This window comes from Podarcis raffonei, chromosome 1 (assembly GCF_027172205.1).
Source record: "Podarcis raffonei isolate rPodRaf1 chromosome 1, rPodRaf1.pri, whole genome shotgun sequence".
NCBI classification, from domain to species: Eukaryota; Metazoa; Chordata; class Lepidosauria; order Squamata; family Lacertidae; genus Podarcis; species Podarcis raffonei.
The window spans coordinates 102397455-102420181 of record NC_070602.1 but is presented as its reverse complement, the minus strand read 5'-3'; the positions used below and the strand labels follow the sequence as shown (position 1 = coordinate 102420181).

Below are 22727 nucleotides of genomic sequence, written 5' to 3'. Positions count from 1 at the left end.
ATGCAAAATTCAGGATAGAAATCAATGACCAGGAAAAGCAAATAAATGAGGTTATCAGCCAGGCCCAAAGACTTTACTGAAGAGCCATGTTTTAACTCGGCATCTGAAGGACATGAAAGGCTAGCAAAAGGGAAAAACGCCCTGCTCCTTTTCGATACCTGCCAATCTTCACACAACTACATGTAATAGGGCCTCAGATGTTACAACAAAGTACAAAAGGGGGCACATACAGGGAATGGCCCTGCATAAACATAATGGAAAGATGTGTTGGTATCCTTGTGGCAGGCCTGAATGCTAGAAATGGTTGCTGGTGGTTCTCAAAGTTTTAATTATTATTTGTTGAATTTATATACTGCCCTATACCCGGAGGTTGAGTTCCAGTGAGGTTCTAGTATTACAGAGTTTGGAAAACTGTGGCCCTACAGATGTTGAGACTCCATTTACTGATGACTGGTCAGGCTGGCTGGGGCTGAAGGGAACTAGAATCCCAACACTGTCTGGTAGACACCAAATTTGCCATCCCAGATCAAAATAAACCAACACCAGAAAATATAGAAGATGATTTATTTATCCCAGGAACATACTGCAAAGGCCGATGCACAGTTCCAGACTTGGGAGTTTTGTCCTGTCATTGCAAAAAAAAAAAACCCCAGCCATTCGTACAGTATCTTGTATGTTACATAATAGGAAATACAGGGGATGTGTTCTTTATTTATTCCTCCACTCATTCTGTAAGCTGCCGGCTGTAACAATAGTTCTCTGGGTGGCAAACAAATGACCACAGTGCAAATGAACAATTGTATTAGGCAAGAAATTACAGGGTGCAGCACAAGAGTCACCACAGCTGTTACTACAAGAGTTAATGCTAATGCAATTAGTCCAGGTTCAAGGAAGGATGCCCAATCCAATGCAATCTGCTGCTCTGTGAGTGCGTATGTCATAATGGTTTCTACAGCCCAGAATAAACCAGTAAAATGACTATGACTGGAAACATGGCCACCAAGACCCTCTTTACAGCTGTGCCCTAGGAAGCTTGAAAGTGCACGAGGCAGAAACTGGAGAGATAAAAGGCAGATCAAAAGAGCAAGCTACAAACTCTCGAGGGATAGAGTAGGGAGCTGTGAATACACTAAAACTGCCCTCGGGCAGAGCTGTTCTAACATACTGCATGCATATTACCACCAGCTCCTCGGGCCAAGCAGACAAGTCATCTGGGTCTTAGTCACAGCTGCTTTCATAGTGAAAGCACATTTACATACTTAACTATGGAGGGTTATCTATTTGCAATTCATATTTGCAAGAGGGTTCCTTTTATGAAGTAAACAAAGCAAGAACTGGAAGGGGGGGAGAGAGAAACCAAGGGGTTAGTAGATGCCAGTTATTCACTGCATGTGATTCAGATATTTTGTTGACTTAAAGCATCAATCGTTAAAAAGAAATTTAAAATCTGAGACTGTGTTTCAAAGGGAGCCCAACCTAGCCAACTGTCACACAGAGGAAAGAGGTGGATTTTCCAGAATTCTGAGTGTTTAAATTCTTCTATTTGTCCAATCCCCTAATATAATGCTTCTCGCAATCAACCTTGAAATTTCCACCAAAGGGGCATTGCTCTAGGGCATTCTCAACCTGGTGCCTGACAGGGGTTTGGGGCTCCAACTCCTATCAAATGCAATAAGCACAGATCTTTGTAAATCTACTGTCCCCTGGATTCACTCTCACTTACTGCGTCCCCTTCCCTTATGTTACACCTATTCTGTTTTTAAAAGCTTGCGTTCCGATTGTCATCTGTCACCCTGTAGTATTCTCTCTGTGTCTCATTTCCTTTTCTGACAACTTCTTGATCCTCTCAAACCTGTTTTTCACTCTTTTCAATCAAATGAGACTGCTGGAGTTTGAATTTCTGAACATCCCTTGTTTTCCTCTGCCGTATATCCATATTCTTGACAAGTCCTCTCCTTTTCAGTTGATCGATACAGCTAGAATCACTACTCTCTCCACAAGCACTGCTCTTTTTCCTCTGCAGCCTCTACCATCATCTAAAATGCTGCTTATTGACCCATTATTTTCTACTCATTTCTCAGTTCACTCTCTTCTTCACTGACTTTTTTCTCCTCAGCATCACCTACCTTTGGAACATGGCTACTGTATATCCATCTTGTCTTCTCCCTCTATTGGTACCAATCGATTCCCTCCTTCTCTTGCTGTTTCCTACCACTCAACATCAAACCCTTTCTTCCTCTATCATTTCAATCAAGCACCTCCCCAATACACATTTTTAATTCTTACTTTTCCTGACTGATTCATCCTTTTCTTCTTCTTCTTCTTCCCTACTACGTCTTGTCCTTGAAAATATTATAAGCCTCTAGAAAGAGCCCATGTTGCTTAAAAAAACACACCAACCTAGTCTTGAAGGATTTCAGGCACACTGAAATGAAAGTGTATTTACTCACTGTGACCAGAGATATCAAACTATCCTTCCAAAGATCGCATGGTCAACCCATGGTGGAGATCCAGGGATCCTGCTTTCCCTTGTAATATATGAACTCACCCACCAAAATAACCCAGGCTCTACACTATATTACCTATTGTTATGTACAGCAGGAGCAGGAAACCTCTGGCCTTCCAAATATGGCTGCCCTACAACTCTCATCGCAACCATTATCCCTACATGCTAGGACTGATGAGAGTTGGGAGTTCAACAACATCTGGAGGGCCACAGGTTAGCTATTCCTGATGTTCAGCATCGTCAATGGTGACTTTGTAGCTGGAGAGGAAAGGAAGGTCATCAAGCCCTCTATACAGAGAGACAAAGTGCTTATGTTCAAATATCTAACTAATTAGTCCACGCCAGCCAAATTATTGTATAATTTACGCAGAGAACTGGGCCACACTAAAGTGTGCCAAATAATGGTATCTCCAAAACAAATATATTCAGTTATAGACTTTCCCTGACTCATAAGATTGGGCCTGTTTTATGTGTTTGAATCCCCCCAAAACCTGTTTTATTTGTTTTTATATACTTCTATATTACTTTTTCCTTGCTTCGTGCCATTTTTAAAAATTATTTTTGTTTTACACTGTACACTGCTTAGAGAGTTGTAAAATATCAAGTGGTTTATAACTGTTTCAAAAAGCAATCAATCCATAATCAAGCAAGGGAGCTATAGGGGTAATTATCAGTAAAGCAACAGTAGGTTTTTAAAGGAAAACAAAAAATGCCGCACGATGCTTAGTTCCTTCAGCCTGCATGTAAACTATTCCTAACATTCTGGCATGAAGTCCCGGCTAACTTGAAATTCCCTCATCCTCACCCAGCTTGCAGCAAGCAGCAACACATCTTCCCCAATGTTAGGCAGGCCTGTTCCCCCTCCCTTGGCCTTTTGCTCCGAAAATGGAGCTACTGAAGTCACCCAGCAAATTCGCCAAGCAGCAACATAATTGTCCATTTGTCAGATCTGATTAAGATGGCGACATGTTGTCTTTGCTATCACCAGCCCAGGAAACAATAAAAGGCCGGGGATAATAAACTGCAGAAGAGACTTCCTTCATGTGCTGCAGTAACAACATCAACTGTAATGAAACTTTTAATCCCTCTTGAATGCTGGACAGGACTTGCAGAGTGTCTCGTGGCACCCCGTCAGACCCATTCCCAGAACCGGCCTTTGATTTGTTACCCTCAGATGGTGCTTTGCTAAGAGTCTGGTCCACAACCCATTTGCAGAAATGGGAACGTTCCAGGGCACAGCATCTTCAAACAGCCTCCTGGGCACCAGCACCTCCAATTATTAAAAAAAATATTTTTTTGTTTGGTTTGAAGATTCATTACAGGGGGTGCTACCTACTTTTCTGTTTTGGGAGTTGTGGTTGTTTCACCCCTTGGGATGTTTTGCAGGGTGGGAGGGTTCTGAGCAGCACCAGTTTTTCTTTTGCAAAATGGGTATTTTGTGACATCCAGAATTTTAGATTTCCAAATGTGACACCAGGCTCCTACACTGTTCTAGTATAGAAGACCATGGTTAATCATCAGAAGTATACCCAACTTGAATTAGTCATTGGCTCATCCAAATAATCCTCTAGTCACATTACAGAGACATTCAAGAAGAATTCTCTTTTTCCCTTATTACCCCTAAGTGTCATAATAATGCAGGATTGTTCTGTCAGTCTCTTATGATCTAAACTCTTGCATGCATTAAGGATTTCACAGGATCTTGTGTGAAAAGGTTGTGGTGTATATTATCAGCTTCTTTCCCTTCAACGATTACCACAGCCTTCCTAAAAATACCTGTTTTAGGCTTTCAAGTAATAATTTAGTTCATCCAATCTAATAATTAATCACCTAAGATGTTCATCTTGAAGTCTAAGAAATATTTTTCTTCCTAGTGGCACTGCAGTACTTGGTGCAGGCAGATTACCAGGAATTCATATGGCTTTTGGTGTGGGAAAAATGTTTTTTTTATGTGACAGAAACCACTCACACAGCACCCTCAGAATAAAATTAAAATAATTTATCAAGGTGCAGAAATAGGGATTTGAACTAAACAACACAATTGCCTAAAAACATTAATCCATAAATAATGCCATATTCTGACATTATCATTCCTATGTGGCTTATTTTTCACATGTGTAAGGTGATTTAATAAACATTTCTATGGTCTATGATTGGTATCAAAGCAGCAGAATGCAGAAGACAGAGGAAAACTATCCAGAAGTAGCAACTTTCTTGTTTATGAACATGCATTTCAAACGGCACTGGGGAAGAGGGGAAAGAAGGTGATTTTGAGTGGGGAAAGGTGGAGGAAAGGTTTGAGGCTCCCATCATCTCTGACCTTGCTAGCTGGGGTTGATGGGAGTTGGAGATGTCTAAGAACATGTGGTGTGCAGATATCCTTCATTCCTGGTTTAAGTGGTCCCTTCACATCATCCACTGCTTCTCCACTCAAATGTCCTCTTGTTATTTTATTTTCTTCTGCTTGGACTCAGTTACATTCATTTGTTTGCAACACATAGTTGGCTCCAGAAACTTAAATTCATTTGTAAAAACAGAAGCTAAGGCTTTGCATACAGAATTCTAACATGATGCAACACCATTGTATTGAATCTAAACAAAATATAAATGCAACCATTGTATTTCAACTGCTTTTATAGAAATGTTTTTATATTATAAATCACTTTGAAATACATTGTGGGAAGTGATTCATAAGCCAGATGAACAAACAAACAAATAAATAAGCATGTAACCCTAAGCCATTATGATGAGCCTCAGGCTCCCATGCTCCCTCTCTTGTTCGACAAGGTAATGGGAAGCTTCCATTTCCATTTAACCACAGTTTATAGCATTACATCTGATCCCTAAACAGTGGTCAATCTTAACTATTATTTATGAAAGGAAGCTTGCTCTATTAACCATAGTTTAAAGTTGGCTTATTTTCGTAAACCATTGTGAAAACTAATAGCAATTTGTCTGGGTTCAGACACTGCAACAAGATGAGTTAAAAAAAGAAACCAAAGGGTTTTCAAATTCCACCATACAGCAGTGCCAAAAGGAGGACAAGCCCTGTTGCCCAGACTTTTCCTTCCATGTGTTGCTAAATCATGACTTAGTACAGGCTTCCTCAGACTCGGACCTCCAGATGTTTTTGGCCTACAACTCCCACGATCCCTAGCTAGCAGGACCAGTGGTCAGGGATGATGGGAATTGTAGTCTCAAAACTTCTGGAGGGCCTAGTTTGAGGAAGCCTGACTTAGCACAAAAGGAGTCAACATGATGCCGTCCAGATCCCAACATTTAAATTTGCATTGTTTTATGGAATTTTATGCTCCATTGCATTTGTACACATAGCTGTACACCACCTTGATACATCTTGTAGGAGAAGGTGGCTTAGAAGTAAGTTCAAATGGCTAGTGATCCTGCATACAAGTAGTTTTGCATTTCCTTTCGGCTTTCACCTAAGTCCAGTGAGGGCACCATCTGCAACACTAGCATAGCAATCCCTTAAAATGGAGCCGCTTCCACAATCCTTTCTAAATATCATTTTGGGGATGGGGTGGTGAAAGCTATCAAAGATACCTCAGCAAGCAACATCTCACACACCCTTTGTCAAGTGGGGCAACCTCCAGGCAGGTCAAATTTTCAATCTCAACCCCCCCCCCCCACAACACACACACACACCAAGTCACAATAGTATTTGCATGTCTGAATCAGGCCTCCGGCAGCTTTGCTGTGGAACATGCTTACAATGGGGAAAATTTTCTTTTCCTTCTCCTCCTGCGATGAGGCTATATTTTAATATTTTAATGTTTCAATATTTTAATGTTGTATTTTCATTTTGTTTTTAAGTTATCATTCAACTTGTTTTTATTATTGCTTGTAAGCCGCTCTGAGCCTGACCTTAGCTGGGGAGGGCGGGGGATAAATAAAAATTATTATTATTATTATTATTTCATTGTGTATGATCCCCCGTCAGATGCCATGCAATGGACTTGAACCGTAAATAATTTGACAGCACACTCTGCAATCCCACTGTAGTCCTTCAGCTCCTACCTCACTCCTGTTAGGCAACAACTGACATTGTTTTGGATATAGCAATCTTGGTGCAAATTTGATTTGGGGTGCAGGAACAAAAAATTGCTGTGGTGGAGTGGAACGCTGCAATGTAATGGAAGCAACTGTTCCCAGAACAACACAAAATTCATGCTGCCATATCATTTCTCAGAATCTCACTTTTCGCTGTACCTTCTGAAACTACAGAAAACAGAGACCAAAAAATCCCCTCTGTAATAATAATCACACGGCGCAGTTTCACAGCACGTACCAAGGCTTTTCCTGTTACTGTTGTATTTGGAAGAGTTTCGTTTTGTTTTCACCAAAGGTAAGGACAAAAGCATGTCTAAATTGGAGAGCAACAGCCAGGAATAAATGGGATGAAATTTGATAAGGATAAAGAGCAGGCCCAGAATTAAAACCACCAAAATTGTATTTACTACTTGAGAAACATATGCCTGGCAAGCAGTGATGCAGAAATAGGACGCGAAAGGTCAATGCTGATGGCCAGCTAAATAAGGAGAGTTTTTCCATATGTTTAACACATAAATATTTCAAGTGCTAATCTCACACTGGTCCTGATTTAGCATCACTAGTGGATACTCCATTAACTCGGTCCTGAAGCCATTTTTCAACTATATCACTACTACTTTTATTTGCACAGCACTAGAAGTGGTTCAGGTAAGGTAAAGGACCCCTGGACAGTTAACTCCAGTCAAATTCGACTATGGGGTATTGTGCTCATCTCCACTTTCAGGCCGAGGGAGCTGGCGTTTGTCCGCAGAAAGGTTTTCCAGGTCATGTGGCCAGCATGACTAAACAGCTTCTGGTGCTGGAGCACACAGAAATGCCGTTTACCTTCCCACTGCAATGGTACCTATTTATCTACTCACACTGGTATGCTTTCGAACTGCTAGGTTGGCAGGAGCTGGGACAAAGCAACGGGAGCTCACCCCATCATGTGGATTTGAACTGCAGACCTTACGATCGGCAAGCTCAAGATGGCTGCACAGCAGATGGAATGTTGGTACAGCTTTGGAACATAGGAAGACACTGTGCTAGGCCATTGGTCCATCAAGCTCAGTATTGTCACCACTGACAGAGGCTCTCCAAGGTTTCAGCAAGGGTCTCTTAAAATGCAGGACATGGAACTTGAAACCTTCAGCGTGCAAAGCAGATGCTCAACCGTTCAGCTATGGACCTCCCCATAAGACATCAAACTAGCTTGCCATCAGGTATTGAAGGGGAAAGAATCTATCTGCTGAAATTCCCTTTTCTTTTTCATACTTATAAAAATATATGTATGTAAGCAAATCATCCTTTTGCCCCTAGTCACCCTCCCCATGCCTTTCCTTAGGTAGGGTGGGGGGAGCAAGTGCTGCCACTGTTGTGACTCAGCATAGGTCAGAGTGTGTCCCACTTGTGGTTTCGAAGCCACCAGATGAAAACTAAGGAGTTGATGGGATATCGCACCAGTGATGTTAGATTCCATAATTCTCCTGAACTTTAAGATTACAGTGGTACCTCAGGTTAAGAACTTAATTTGTTCTGGAGGTCTGTTCTTAACCTGAAACTGTTCTTAACCTGAAGCACCACTTTAGCTAATGGGGCCTCCCGCTGCCGCTGTGCCGCCAGAGCACAATTTCTGTTCTCATCCTGAAGCAAAGTTCTTAACCCAAGGTAATATTTCTGAGTTAGCGGAGTCTGTAACCTGAAGTGTCTGTAACCTGAAGCGTCTGTAACCTGAGGTACCACTGTACACACTTGGATTCTGTGGGGCTTGCCTGTAAATAGAAATACAGTGGTACCTCAGGTTACATACACTTCAGGTTACAGACTCCGCTAACCCAGAAATAGTCCTTCAGGTTAAGAACTTTGCTTCAGGATAAGAACAGAAATCGTGCTCCGGCGGCGCAGTGGCAGTAGGAGGCCCCATTAGCTAAAGTGGTGCTTCAAGTTAAGAACAGTTTCAGGTTAAGAACGGACCTCCGGAACGAATTAAGTACTTAACCCGAGGTACCACTGCAAAGCAGAACTGCTTGTTTATGTTTTTGCTCATTCTTGTATTCTGTGTTGGTGCTCAGTTTCACTCCCACTTTTTCTCCATGCCTGGGCTGGCTGACATTTTAAACAGACAAAAATCATTCCACGTCTTTCTCTTCTCGACAAATCTCCCTCCCCAACACCTCCACTCATTTTTTTCCTTTCCTGTCCCCCCACCCCTTTCTTCCAAGCCTTGGGAAAGGTCAAACACACTCTAGCTGGTTTGACGTCTGTGCAGGCTTCATTATATCACATAGTCATCGGTTAAGACCCAGAGTAGACATGGTGAAGGAGTTCACCGTCCTACCTCAATTACAGCAGGCAAGTATGGTCAAACAGTCAAACACAATTAGTGTACTAATTACTCCATGAAAAAGTGGACCATCTAGTCTTGCTGCTAATTACAAGTTGCAAGGGGAGTTCATGGAGCTAAAAAGGGCAGCATTTTTTCAAGCGCTCATGAATGTGCTCTCTTTGGCTACATACACACCATACTTTTAAAGGATATTCTACAGACACACATGCGCGCGCGCACACAGACACACACACACACACAACCCTCAAAGAATCCTGAAAACTATAGCTTGTCCCTCACATAAATACAATCCCCAACACTCTTAACAAATTACAGGTTTCTTTTTAGGGTGGGGCATGTTTCAAAGTGTCTTTGCAACCCTTCTAATTAACCAAATTTGTATTCCTGTCCTGTTTCCCCCCCACCACCATTAGTGTTCCAAAGCAGCTTATTTCATGAGGTGTGAATATTCTAGAAGAGCAATCATCAATAAAGTAACAAGTAGCCAAAAGTAAAAGCAGAAGCAATAATAATTAGTTAAACCTTGAAGAGATTTTTTTTCAAGGCCCAAGAAAACAAGATAGCCTTCTCTTGGTACCTGAGCAACAACAACCTCAAGCAGACATCTCTCCAGAGATGTGGCATTACCATAGAAAAAGCCTTGTTCCCAAATTAATCTGATAACCTGGTTTGTACTTCTACTTGCACACTTAACCACTGACAAGTTATTCATATCTCCAAAAGATTTTCCCATTTCCATTTCGCAGGGCTCTGAAGTTTGTCAAGATAACACTGTATCTTTTGTGATTCAAATATGAAAGTAAAAATATACATTTTATCTATTAACTACAACACTCAGTTTCAAATAGAACAAAATGCATACTTCTTGAAGTCACCAACTTGACAGTTCCCAAGTACTGGCTTCTGGGAACTTAACTTCTCTGTTCCCAGCAAGACCCAGAACCTGAACCCAAAGCCTCTGGACTGATTCAGCAAGGCTCTTCTCATGGGTACAAATACTTGAGGAATTCAATTACTGTGAACTCTGATGGAAACAGCAGCTCCATGGACTAATGGGTGGATTAGATGCAATTATTCTTCTGTTTTTGCACTTCTTTGAATTTTGCGATTCTGCACCTGGTTTAAAAAACGTGCCAAGGTGAATTAAAATGTATATTTTATGATGAAATGCACGTAATTGAGTTAAAATGCATATTTCAATGTGATCTTTGTGTTGAAACTAATAAATATGTGTTTTAATATGTGGGACTTATGTTCCTGACCCCCCATGTGCACCAACTTCTGGGTTGGTGCAATGCACATGTGTGCAATTGCACATCAATTGTATGTGCATAAATCAGTTGTTGCCACTACACAGATAATTGTGGAAACAGGATGGGATGAACATATGTAAAACTGGTAACAACTGGACGCAGACTGATCTAAGGATGGTTATTCCTCCTGCCACTTAAAAAGTACTTTGCTCATCTATTTTAAAATCAGATGGAAGGTGATACCCAGGCTGACACTAAGGCAAACTGGGGCAGTTTCTTCCAAGCAGACTGGCTGGCTCAGAAGAGCTCAAGGCTGCAAATAATTCCTCGGCGAGAAGAGCAGACAACTGCCTTTTCCCCCAAGTGCTTCTCCTTGCTAACAGTGTTTCCAGCCTACCAGGTGAACACCGGAACTTTTCCCTGCCAAGAGACCTACTAATAAGGAGTTCTCCAGCTTGTCACAACATGGCAGGCTACAAGCTGCAGCCCTCCTGCTTAGAAGTGGATCTCTTTACAAGCAGCATTCACCCCTGGGATATACACAGTTTTCTGGGAGGGAAAGCGAAATACAAAAACACAGCCACAACAACAAATCTCTAGGAGCTGGCAGTCATCTGAAACAGGAATCAGATCATCTACTTGATTGCAAATTGATGTTGCAGTGCATTATTTGCAAGAACAAAAGTGATGCATACTTTTATTGATTTATTGTATTTGCCTCTACCACACACCTTAACTGTATTTTCTTTTGTAGTCTGTTTAAGGGCCTTGGCCAAAAAGCAGTATATAAATATACCAACGATGATAATCATGAACAAGAAACATAAAAATGGCATCCCTAGACATGCATATAAGCTACCAGGAAGGACCATTCCACAACAGTTTAATACTGTTCCGTGCCACCCCAGCCTCCGAATGATGCAAGATTCCAGGGGTTCTAGACACTAACCCAGGGTTCGGTTTCCTGGGAGTGAAGTAAAGTGGAGACCAGGCCCATGCAGAGCTTGTCTGAGGCCAAGGGCAAGTGTTCCTTGTTGGCTGGGAGGCATGGGAAGTTCTTTGCATGACAGTGTAACTCTGGTAGGCCCCTGGTGGGGGACCCCAGCCAACTTAGGCTTCAGAGGCCCGGGCCAAATGTACTTGGCTGCCCCAATGCCTGCACAGGCCTGGTGGAGACCGTGGTGTCTTTAGGATATATGGTTTATTTACACGTATATTCAATCTTACCACCACAAGAGGATCTTGTTCTCCCATAGCCAATGCCTTGGTTTCAAGCAGAAATCAGACAGGGCTTTTCTCCCAGCTGCCCAGCCTGCAGCCTTCCAGCTTCTAGTGAACATAACTCAACTCCCAACTCTGCCTTTTTCTTTCAAACTACCAGAGAGTTGAAGGAGGGTGGCCATCTTTCTTCTGCCAGGCCGGTACAGAGAAGACAGATACACTTGCCCCAGGCCTCAGAGGCCCAAGCCCTGCAGGAGGGGTATTGGTCAGGGGCCTGCCAGATTTTTGCTACCATGCATAGAAAGGCCCAGGCCAACCAGGGACTCCTGCACAGGGTCTCACTTCTGCTACAAAGTGACTTCCTTCATTATCTTTTGTACTTTTGTACTGTTTTATTGTTGTTAGCCGCCCTGAGCCCGGCTTCGGCTGGAGAGGGCGGGATAGAAATAAAATTTATTATTATTATTATTATTATTATTATTATTATTATTATTATTATCATCATCATCATCTTAATGGTGTATCCTTCAAGGACCATGACCTCACCAGGAAGCTAGCCTGGCTATTCCAGGAATTGAAGCCATGCTAGATTGAGGAATTAGAAGGGGACTCAGGCATACAGCCACCCCCTCCCCAAAACAATACTTACTTAACATGGCAGTTAAGGACAATGCCACTTGCTATTTCTTCATCATGAGAATACCAGAACTCAGGAGTTCATGTGACTTTATTTCCAAGTACATAAAGCTCAATGGGAACTTGGATAATGAGACAGTACAGCTCTTATGCAGAGAGTACAAAACAGTGCGAATATAATGCTGCCTGGTCTTCTTGCCATGTTTAGGATGGCACCCAATGCCCTCCAAATTCTCCTCTCTTTCATTTTTTTTGGAGCTTAAGAGAAGTATGGTACAACTGTGCTGGCATTTCCACAAAACTAAACACAGCCTGAAAATCCACTTTCAGCTATCAATAGGTAAAGTGTCTGGTGCAGACATAACAGTAACTGTCATGAGGTTCTGAAAAGTGGAAGGAGGGAGGGCCACATACCCAACCATGGATGGTTAGAAGATCAAGCAGAGATGTAGCTGAACCAGAATCAAGTGTTAAGAGGAAAGGCGTTGCTTGGGGAACAAACAAGCAAGCGCGCAAGCGCACACACACACACAGTATAACCCCATCCAAAAATAGTCCCCATATCCAAAATTTACTAGGTCAGAATATACCAATGAAGGCAACCACATCTGAATTCAGGCTCCTCAAAAATAAGGCGACTTTATTCAGATTATTATAAAATTACATTGTTTAAGGTTGCCACTACCCCTTCCCTTGAGAGAGGCTCTGTACTTATACGGGACGTGGGTGGTGGTGTGGTCTAAACCACTGAGCCTCTTCGGCTTGCCATTCGGAAGGTCGGTGGTTTGAATCCCCATGATGGAGTGAGCTCCTGTTGCTCTGTCCCAGCTCCTGCCAACCTAGCAGTTCGAAAGCACACCAGTGCAAGTAGATAAATAGGTACTGCTGTGGCAGGAAGGTAAATGGCATTTCTGTGCACTCTGGCTTCTGTCACTGTGTTCCGTTCCACCACAAGCGGTTTAGTAATGCTGGCCACATGACATGGAAAGCTGTCTGTGGACAAACACCAGCTCCCTCGGCCTGAAAGCAAGATGAGCGCCACAACCCCATAGTCATCTTTGACTGGACTTAACTGTCCAGGGGTCCTTTACCTTTCTTTCTTTTTTTAACTTATGGAGCTCCTGGCAGTAAGAGGCTGTTGTCAGAAATGTAACCCGTTGATAGTCCTTTGTGGCATAGTGGGTCAGTGGGTCTGGCTGGTAACCAGAAGGTTGGTGGTTGGAGTAGATGACCCTCAGGGTCCCTTCCAGGTCTACGACTCTATGACTCTATGCTCATCAGCCAATGTTCCTGCCCTGAGAGCATGTGGTGAAGGGCAGGTGACAACAACAACAGACTTCCCCGATAACTGTTCTAAATGCTTTATGAGTTTGTAATTAAACAGCCTCCTTCACAGCTCATAAAAACAATAATTGCAGTTAAGATCTCCACATGGCAGCCTTTAACATGTGCATGTGGCCTTAGAGATCCCACAAACACAAGTTTAGTGTACACACATATTGGGGGATATATATATATAACATTTACAAGGCAATTTTTCTCTCTCTTGGGCCAACCTTTTTTGACTGTACCCCTGGTCTTATCACATTAATAATTTGGGAGCTTCATTTCCAGAAAGCAAGAATCAAATGAATATTTTATATTTGTTAACACAGCCCTGGAGCAAAAAGAGCAGGTGGGGAGAGAGGAGCCCATACTCACTGATTCAGAAACCTTTAAAACAACATCCTGACGCAGCCAGCCAGCAACGGCAGCTTCAGCTGAGCTGATCTTTCTGGTGCTGCTTCTGGAAGCATGGAAGAATGAGTTTAAGTCGACATTCCTTCAAGCTAGATCAAGGCACTGAAATATTGAACATGATAGCACCTATTTGAACACAAACGCCAACTTAAATGCATGTTAGTTCTTGAAATGAAGCCTCATCCCAATACTCTCAACTCAAATACACACGTAAGCAATTTGGGTTGTACTGCAGGGCCACATTAGATGCAGAAAATGGGTTGCAAAGACAACAGCTATATTCAGTCTGGAGCACAATTTAGCAAATTTGAACTACCTGCTTTCACAACACAGTTTTGCAAAATATGGGGGGGGGGAGCCTACAGCTGGTGAGCATGCTGTCTTTGTTCAACAATATTTTTTGATGACATATTCTGAAATGTGTAAAAAATAATAATCCTTGACATGTCTGCAAATAAGATACTTGCCTTCATAAGTCATGGAAGCCGAGACTTCCAGCGTTCAACCACTTTGCCTTGCAGTGGTGCATGTATGGGTCCAGAACCCACCCACCCAGTTAATGGTTTTAACGAAGCGTGGGCTAAAAACAGCAGAAATAAACCAACCCTGGGTGGGGTAAAGCAGCGGGCAGGATGGGGTTAAGCAGCCCTCCCTCCACATCTCTACTCCAAAATTCCCCCTGCCCTACTACCACTAAGCAGCTGCTTGGCAGATATGTGGGTTATGAGAACGGCCACCAAAATGTCTCTGAACCAAACTCATTAAGGATACTTGCACAAGGCACCCACTGGATCCTATGGTCTGTCCACCAGGTTCTCTGCCACTAAGCAATGTTAGCGTTCATGCTGTGTGATATACCTAGAATTACATTTTTCTCCAAGGTGGCACTAGTCATAACACAAATTTGGCAATTATCAGGTCCTTGTGGTTTGCAACACGTTACAAGCAGCTACCGAAGGTGGAGAAGAGATTAAACCTGTCCCTGCTGCCTCTTAGAAATAAGCTTCAGGATCAAACAGCAGCCCACTGCAGAGAGATCTGGAGAGAAAATGAAAACCAGAATGTCATTTGTCCCAACAGATCAAGGCCTATAATTTGTTAACTTCCTCTATGAGCATTGTCCTTAGGCTCAGATTTCAAGCTTGACATGTTTCAGGTAAATGCCCTAGGACAAATGTACTGACATGCAAAAGAGAGTCAATGAGGTAACCATTTTTTTCATTAAAAGAAGTTTTGCATCATTCCTCTGAGATAATTCTGCATCTTATACCTGCTAACTGCTGCACCAAGAACCATGCTTCCTTCACACATTTATATAGCACAACCTGTGCAGTGATGTCCGCTGCTAACCTCTATTTTCCCCGCAGAGCATTTACCAAAAACACTGAGAGGTATGTGGGCGAGTTTACCCGGCATAGGTACTTGGCTGGCACACTGAACCAGAACAGTAACTGGCTTTGCTGCATGCCAACAGCATCATTTGTTAGAGCAGTGTTAGAAACTGAGCTATGGAAGCTAGGAGCTAAATGGCACCTTAAACCTAGGTTATGGGCGCAGCAACGGAATGTCTAGCCGCACTTTTTTAATAACAAGAATACAAAGCTGAAAATGAATGAACTGCAGCTAAAATCTTATGTTCATTTATCACATGGTCTAGTTCTCATCTGAAGACTGCAAAAAACAAAGCCATGCTTCCCCTCACCGCTAATATACTTAAGAGGGTCTCTTCTCCATTATTTAGAGAGTGGCTGGAAGTGGGAAGGCAGAAAAAGGTCCTCCTTTCCTTCCACTCTGCAGACAAGCCCTGGATTTCCCCTACACCCCCTTTCCTTCATATAAATATATCTTTTTGGCACCACAATTAACACATATTAAAAGCCTACACAACTGATGACAGAGACATCCCACCTTGAGCGTCCAGTTCGCAAACCTAAGACTTAAGGGTTCCTTCAATGATCCCACTCCAAAATTTGTTTTGATTTTAAGCAGAGTCTGAGATAGACAACACTTTAACACGCATTGCTTAAACCATCAAAAATAACTGGCTAGTATATTTCAAATTAAAAGGACATCATACATTAAAAGTACATTAAACAAAGCAACTAAAACCTAAACAAAACATGTTGGGGTTAAAAGAAAAGGAAGTTTTCAGGTCCCCAATCCATGCACATTTTAATTGGGAGGAAGCCCCATTGAACTCAGCTGGGATTTACTTCCAAGTAATAGTGGCAATTTTAACCTGAAATCTTCAGCGCAGTACTGCGGCCAGAGCGCAAAACACTCCTACAACAATGGGAGTGTTGAATGCTGCATTAGAGTGGTGGAAAGAGAGGCTGTCAGCACAGCCATGCACCAGCAGAACAACTGGGTGCCATTTTCTATCCCCCCAACCCACTGCCTCCCATATTGCGTAGAAACCTCAACCACCACTGCTCCACAATGGCCATCAATAATCTCAGCAGAAAGTACAATGAAAAAGGGCTTTGCTGGAACAACCTAAAGGCACATGAAAACACAGAGAAAGGAAAATACCAACAAGGGGAAGGCAGAAATATGAAGTCACATTTAAATCCCTCCATCCCAAATGTTAGAATACCTTCTGTGTGGAAATCCCCTCCAAGTGGTGATTCATCAGGCCACTCCTTTGTATACTATTAGGCATTCTGACATTCAAAAAATGCTGAGAGATCTGAAGCTTTTATTGACTGCTCTGCTTGCTAATATTGTTTTAATGTTGCTTTATCTTGTTTTATGTGGTGTAAACCATTTTTAGGGTGCTTTGTTACTAAATAAAAATGCAGGGTACAGATTTAAACACTTACCCCTTCACAAGGCCCATGTTCAAAGACAGAGAACAATCATATTGCTAAAGTGTTTGGTTCACAGATTTCCAGAACAGCTTTTAAATGGCAAATCAGCACACTGGCATGTTTCTCAAACATCTGCATGTATTTTTTTTACCTTTACCTATATATTTTTTCAGTCTTAGGTTTGGCGGGAAACAAAACAAACAACAGACACTCTCTTCAACTGCTTCTCTTCACTTGCAAAGACCTGAAAAATCTGAGGCAGGGTGCAAGACTTCCAAATCCACCCACTGAAGTACAGTCACAAATTGTTCACTACACAAAGTTCCAAAAATTACTTAGGCACTATATATGTCATACCTTTTCTTTGGGGGCTTATACACTGAAGTGCTTCTATCTTATTGTCAAGTATGAGGTGAGTATAGAACCGCTTCCCGTTTTCTAATCTAATCCCCCACTGCATGTAGGAAAATATGCTTAACACTGTTGTGGGTGAGGGCGAGAGCTAGAAAGCATGGATTCACCAGTTCTCCATTACTGGGCCTTTCCCATAAAATAATATTCTTACAACAACAACAACAACAACAACAACAACAACAACAACAATAATACAGCTCAGATACACAATGAAAACAAACAAACACACATTTAAAAAAACCCAAAACCACACAAGATACACTGAAAAAGGGCTCCCTTGCAAATAATTATTAGCAAACAAGGTACGGCCTGGAGGCAGATGAGGCAGCAGAGGGGCTGAAACTAAGCAGGTCTGGTTTGGGCCAGTGTCTGGGTGGGAGTCCACCTCAAAGCACCATGAATATCACCTTGAGTTCCATGTTGGAAGACAGGCAGGATATAAAATTACAAAGCGCATTGCTTTGTAACGAGCAGAAAAGAAACACAAGCGCCACACATTTCCCCCCTGAAATCTTGGATGCCACAAGCCCTGAGGCTACTGCTGTCAGTGCAAACCAGCTCCACTCTGCTTCTCATCCGCTTTTGGTTAGGAGAATTTTGATCAGGATCTTGTCTACTCAAAGAATTTGCAGTAGCATCAAATCCACCCTCATCACATGTCACCTCCATTCACTATTGGCCCTTACTGTCCCAGAACAAGTGTCTGATTCAAAGAAATGTAGTCACAGTTACAGGTACATCTCTAAATTTAATACTAATACTAAAGTATAAACATTTTGCTGATTTCGGGCTATTTTCAAATACTTGCCCTCCATCCCGAGACTGCTTTGGGTTTACTGGCATTTCATTGGATAAATTCACCCATTTATGACTGTGTGTGCCAGAAAAAAGGAAGGAAATCAGAAAATCAGCATCGCTGGTTGTTTAGCTTCTGACGGCAGACAAGATTAGCAAATTTCAGAGTTGACTAGTAGCTTTCAGAATTGACTACTATAAAACTACTACTTTTTTTCTTTTTGATGAATTTAACTTAGGAGAGAAAGAGCATGCAATATAATACCAAAGGCTCGCAAAACACTGCAAGTCTTTGGCATGGGCCACACACTCAACTGCTTCTAGCGACATACAAATTATTTTGAGAAAACGAGGAAGTACCTTAACGCAGGCAGAAACAGATCATGGAACGTAGCATGGAACTGGACCCTACACAAACATCAGCCGACCCCACACACTGAATGCTGAGCTGGATGGACCCGTAGTGAGAACAGGGGAGAATCCCAGGGTACTCAAGCAGCCCATCTCCCCATCCACACACAGAAGAGTAGGTTTCCTACATAAACAAGCTTAAGCTTTCCATTTAAGGGCAGCTTTACAGACAGAAAGAACACAGCTCAAGCATGGCATATTCTGCCACCTACTTCTCTCTTGCCAATCCCTGCTGGCGTCCATATTGGTAATTTCCACTGGGCAAGTCAACGAGTGCAACTGCAAGTCAGAAAACAGGGGCCAAATCAACAAATTCAGGCTAAACTGGGAAACACAGGCTAGAGGGAATAATCTTGCCCAACTGTCAGAGCACACTATCACCCAAAGACCTGAAGCAAGGGATGGTGTGCAAACCCACTAGGAATTGGTTCCAAACTGTTCTTACCATCAAGTAGATTTCTTGCTGGTCAACCAAAGTCTGACCTCTTTCAGCTAAAGCCAGCAAGATCTAATCTGCTGGAGCAGTAAAGAACAAGGCTTTGGCCTTTATTGTATCGGCAGCCCTTTATTTGAAGAGTGCTCTTAAAGCACCTTTCCTCAGTTTTCTCTTCTCCAGGCTATATATACCCAGGTTCCTTGAGAAGTCTTGTTTTCCATACTGCTGACCTTCTCTGCCCTTCCCTACACCCATTCTATTATGCCTGTATCCTTTTTCAAGTGTGTCTCCCAGAACCGGACAGAGAACTACAGTTGAAGTCTGACTAGAGCAAAACCAAGTGGAAGGGTTCCTTCCCACGACCTGGAAATTATGGTTCTATTCACTGAAGGCTAAAACTACATTAGCCATGTCAGATGAGCACCATCCTAGACTCCATTTCCTCCCCATGTCTTTATCCGGTGCCAGTTCCATTGTTCTGAATACACAAGCATGAATAGCTGCATTTCTACTCCTATCATCTCCTAGCTCTGGGGGCATTTCCCTCTGAATAACTTTTAATAAAAAATGCTTCCTCTAAAATTTCAAAGTTTGACTGATTTCTTGACCAATATTACTTAAATAAAAACAGCAAATGCAGAAGGTAAGCTGTGCAAGAAATAATCTGCTAGGACCAAATATAGCTCTCTTGGGCAGAGGTGGAGGGCAAGAGTTCAGACCATCAAGAAATTCAAGATTAGCACTTTCAGAGTAGCCAAGTTTAGCATTAGTAACAGACAGGTTTTATAGGATGCTTACTACTATGGAAATCATCTGTCTTAATTGCACTTGCTGATAAGGGGAAAAAAGAGTTTACACTCTACATTCCTTATTGCAATTTTTGGCTGTTGAACTTTATGCCTTACATTTATGCCCATAAATCTTCTTGCACTGTAACCAGTCATTACAATAGCTCTGAGGAAAGTGATGAAATTCTAATTAAAAGCCAAGTGGGAACACCTCACAGCCACAGATTATAGGACTCTACCAGCAAACCTGGGAACCCCTTTGCTAGCAAGCCTTCTTGGTATATTTCAAGGATGGGGCATCTGTGGGGCTCCATATGCTGTAGGACCAAAACTCCCAGCATCCCTATTGGCCATGCTGCTGGGAATGCTGGGAGTTGTAGTCCAGCAACATCTGAAGCCCCACCAGTACCTCTGTTATTGGTCTGTTTATCACCGTCTTGCACATTGAATGCCCTTGGTTTCAAATACGCTAAAAGAAATGAACCTTTCCAAAGCATCCTAAATTTGGGCATTCTTAAATGGCTGAACTGGATACAACTCTGTATTGCAGGGAGGGGGGAATATTTAGTTCAACATAGTATACAATTTATTACAACACAGAAATCTGGAAACAATCAGAACAAGTTACAGAGCAGTGTGACCTTCTCATAAACAAACTGCATAAATACACTGTAAACAAACATTTCTATTTTAGGTTCCCAGGACATTATTGTTAAATTGGAGACATTATTATTTTACCATTAAACACACACACACAAAAACATAAGCAAACAGATTTGCCAACAGCAAAAGCTATTTAAATTAAAACTCTTTCTCAAAAATATTCTCTGAACAATTAACTGACTGTGCAAATATGCAATGTCCTTAATTAGAATTCTGTTCTGCTTACTACACTTTGGGGGAACATTTCTAGAGAAATGTTGGCTACCACACAGGACAACAGAAGGAGCTGTTCACACACACACACAAAGAACAACCATCCCACTCTGTTCTGAGAGTTCTTATTGTTTCCTATACATGCCAAATGAACAGAGAGGAGATAAACAGGTGGTCTGCCTCCACCTCTCAAGCCTGCCTCTGATGACAATTGTCCTGACAGTGCATGCACAACTCCCTTATCCTACTCAGAAATTTTATTAGTAAGATTTTTATCTTACTCATTTGTTGACAGCAGTAGAAAAGGGTGAAACAGACAAGAATGGGTGTGTGTGTGCTCACATCTCATTCTGCCAATACAGGGCACCATCCCTGTGAGGCCATCCCTGCATCCTGAGATCACCTGTGATGAACCACCAGTCTCGTACAATCCTTTAAGAGGGAGGCTGCCTCTTACCAAAGGAGATGGTGATGAGAAGAGGAATTAAACTCAGGAAACGCACCTTCAGAGCCAATCTCCCTTATGTATTTTCAGAGCTCCCATGTGCTTCTCTTACTGTTCTCACTCACCCCACTGCAAGAATACACATCTCCTGTGCTTCATCTTAACTGAGGTAGTAAAAAAGGATAAACACAGTGCGGCTAACCCCACCCATTTCATGTGGACAGGTGGCATTTCTGGCACCTATCGTGAACTGTTAATAGGGAGGTCCATTGTTTCCCCTCACCTACCCTGGGACACCAGAAGATGTCAGGAGCTAGCAAACCTGCCCTTCAGCCACACTTGACTTGAAGGCAGGTTGCAACTGAACTCCACACATTCCCACTATAGGAAGAAGAATTCAGGAATGGCTGCCAAGCATGGGTTGCCACTTGTACTGAACCAAAGCTTGCATTTGGAACATCGTCTGGGTAAAGCAGGAGCCTGGAGAATAGAGAAATATACTTTATTGAATAAAGAGCTGCCCATTCATGCTTGCGTGCTCCTCGTATAGCAATGTCTAAGGACAAAGCTGAGATGTTACACACCAATTCCAAAGAGGGCAAAATAATCAATGGGTTACTCCTTGTCTGGTCAGAAGTAAGTTCTATCATATTTAACAAGGCTTAGAATTGCAACCTTAATCGCCATCTGCTTTCTAAAGGTAAAGGGACCCCTGACCATTAGGTCCAGTCATGACCGACTCTGGGGTTGCGGAGCTCATCTCGCTTTATTGGCAGAAGGAGCCGGCATACAGCTTCCGGGTCATGTGGCTAGCATGACTAAGCCACTTCTGGCGAACCAGAGCAGCTCACGGAAACGCCGTTTACCTTCCCGCCAGAGTGGTACCTATTTATCTACTTGCACTTTGATGTGCTTTCGAACTGCTAGGTTGGCAGGAGCAGGGACCAAGCAACGGGAGCTCACCCCGTTGCAGGGATTCGAACCGCTGACCTTCTGATCGGCAAGTCCTAGGCTCTGTGGTTTAACCCACAGCACCACCCACATCCCAGATCTGCTTTCTAGAGCATGGCAAAACCCAATTCTTCTTTTAATGTGACTTTGGGAAATTCACTGATCTAAGTTGGAGAGCAGAGACCAGTCCAGCTAATTCTGGTCTGGGGCACGGTTATTCTTCACCGCTTGCATATTTCTTTTTTATGATCACTATTTGTTGTTGGTAACCTTGAACTGATTAAAAAGTGGGATATACATACTTTTTGTTTGGAAAAAATAACCCTAAATAAGTGTGTGTGAGGGAGGGAGTGAGAGAAATACGAATTCACAATCTTATCCTTTCCTCACACCTTCAGTTCTGCAAAATGTATCACTCTTCCAGCAACTAAAGGTGTGTTAAGGAAGGGCCCAGTCCCATGACAACTATTTGTGACTTGTTTTTGACTTCCATAAAGCTGAACAGAGATCCACCTGCATTAAGTACTACTTTCAAAAGACTCAGAGATTCTGTAAGATGCAGAGCATGGAACCAGTAAGTGCTAAAGGATTTGCATAATGTGTGATGCACATCAAGCGATGACAAGAGAAGCTTCATGCCCATCTGATGCCTTGAGTCAGAAAGAGTTCAGAGGATCCACCTAACTGAAAATGTAAACTATGAAGTGCCGGGTCAATAACTGAACCCCATCCCTGCACTCTCATTGGCTCAAACGCTTCCATTTTCAGTACAGTGTAATGTGATGTCCAGACAAAGCTGTCAAAACACTAGGACATTTTACTATGATGAAAAGCTTGTTTGTTTTGGTGGGAGCCCTGCTGTTTAGAGTGCGCAGCAGGGTGCCCAACTGAAGACCTATCATCCAGAGCGTCACTGCGCTTACTCATACCACATTCTGCAGAATAAAGCCCAAAATAAAAACTTTCAACTGTATTGTTATTATATTTATTTATACCCTGCCATTTTCCAGTTCTGGACTCAAGGCAGCTTACACAGATAAAACAGAACCAG

The 22727-nt window shown here is 42.4% G+C and overlaps 1 protein-coding gene across 2 annotated transcripts in view; it reads right to left on the bottom strand.

Annotated features, from left to right (window-relative positions):
- Nucleotides 1–22727, bottom strand: part of LYPD6 (LY6/PLAUR domain containing 6) — a 53173-nt gene that overhangs the window by 15527 nt on the left and 14919 nt on the right. Inside the window, exon 2 of one of the 2 annotated variants that reach the window (XM_053406437.1) lies at nucleotides 13712–13796. The exons of the other annotated variant lie outside the window; for it this stretch is intronic. The gene's annotated coding sequence lies outside the window, so the exon portion shown is untranslated. The remainder of the gene's footprint in view (nucleotides 1–13711; nucleotides 13797–22727) is intronic. 2 annotated transcript variants of the gene reach the window in all.